Source organism: Galeopterus variegatus, unplaced genomic scaffold (genome assembly GCF_000696425.1).
Source record: "Galeopterus variegatus unplaced genomic scaffold, G_variegatus-3.0.2 Scaffold1051, whole genome shotgun sequence".
NCBI lineage: Eukaryota > Metazoa > Chordata > Mammalia > Dermoptera > Cynocephalidae > Galeopterus > Galeopterus variegatus.
In genome coordinates, this window is record NW_007727162.1 from 430,755 (window position 1) to 432,039 (window position 1,285).

Genomic DNA, 1,285 nt, shown 5'->3' on the forward strand with positions numbered 1-1,285 from the left:
ATAATCTATGACTACCCAGTAATCCTAATTTCCCTTTCCGTAATCCAGTAACCAGACAGTTATTTTATAGCAAAGCAGATTTTGTCAAAATAACTGCTAACTTCTCAAATCAAACTGCCAGATTTAGGAAAATGGTGTCAACAAAAGGAGATCCCCTCCTCTACTTCTCTGTACTTCTATTGTTAAGTTGAATAACAATGAAAGTAATGATCACAGGGAATGAGAAAAAAATTTTAAATGTAAATACAAAATTTACATTTCTAGCTCAGACTTCTAGCCCAAACTGAACTCCAAACTCATCAATACACACACACACACACACACACACACCAAACTGAACTCCAAACTCATCAATACACACACACACACACATATACACACACATATTTATATATAAAATGGTCTCCACTTGGAAGTCTAATAGATATTAGAGTAGATACTCTCAAAATGTCCAAAACTAAATTCTTGAAATATTTACTCCATGCACAACCTACCCATCTCAGTTGATGTCAACTCCTTCCTTCCAGTTAGCCAATTCCTCCATAGGTCAACAATTTAGGTCAACTCTTCTCATTTTCACATACCCAAATCCAATTTGCTAGAAAATCCTTTCGGTTCCACTTTAAAACATATTCATAATCCAATGACTTCTCACCGCATCCACTACTACTATGATGATGGCAACCATTATCCTCTCTTGCCTGGATTACTGCAACATCCTCCTATTCTATCTGTACCTCCTACAGTCTACTCTCAACAAAGCAGCTAGGATGATGCTTTTGAAACATGACTCAGATTATGTTCCCCCTCTGTTCAAAAGTCTCCAATGATTTCCCATATGCCTCCCAGGAACAGCCAATGTCTTCACAGTGGTGAAGGCTAAGAGTATATAAACAAAAATTGCTTAGCACAGTGCCAGGCACATAGTGAATGCTGAATAAGTTTTAGTTATCACTAGCTTGGGTTTTACACATGGATCACTAAGCTAGCATTACAATAGGTATTAAAGTCTGAATATTTGGTTAAGAGACAAAAAAAACAGGTGATAAAAATGAGGGCAGGAAAATCAAATGGGTTTGAATAAACCAAATCAACTTTTATCTTAATGTTTAAATGATGAGACACTTCAAAATAAGAAGTAAAGGAAGTGATATGACCAAGGATATAACAAGGTCTGTGTACCCATAGCAAAGTTTTAACAAATACCTGCACCAGCACTATTACACACAGGTACTTCAAGGATTTTATTTATAGAAAAAAAGAAGTCCTTTATGTTCTTCTCCCC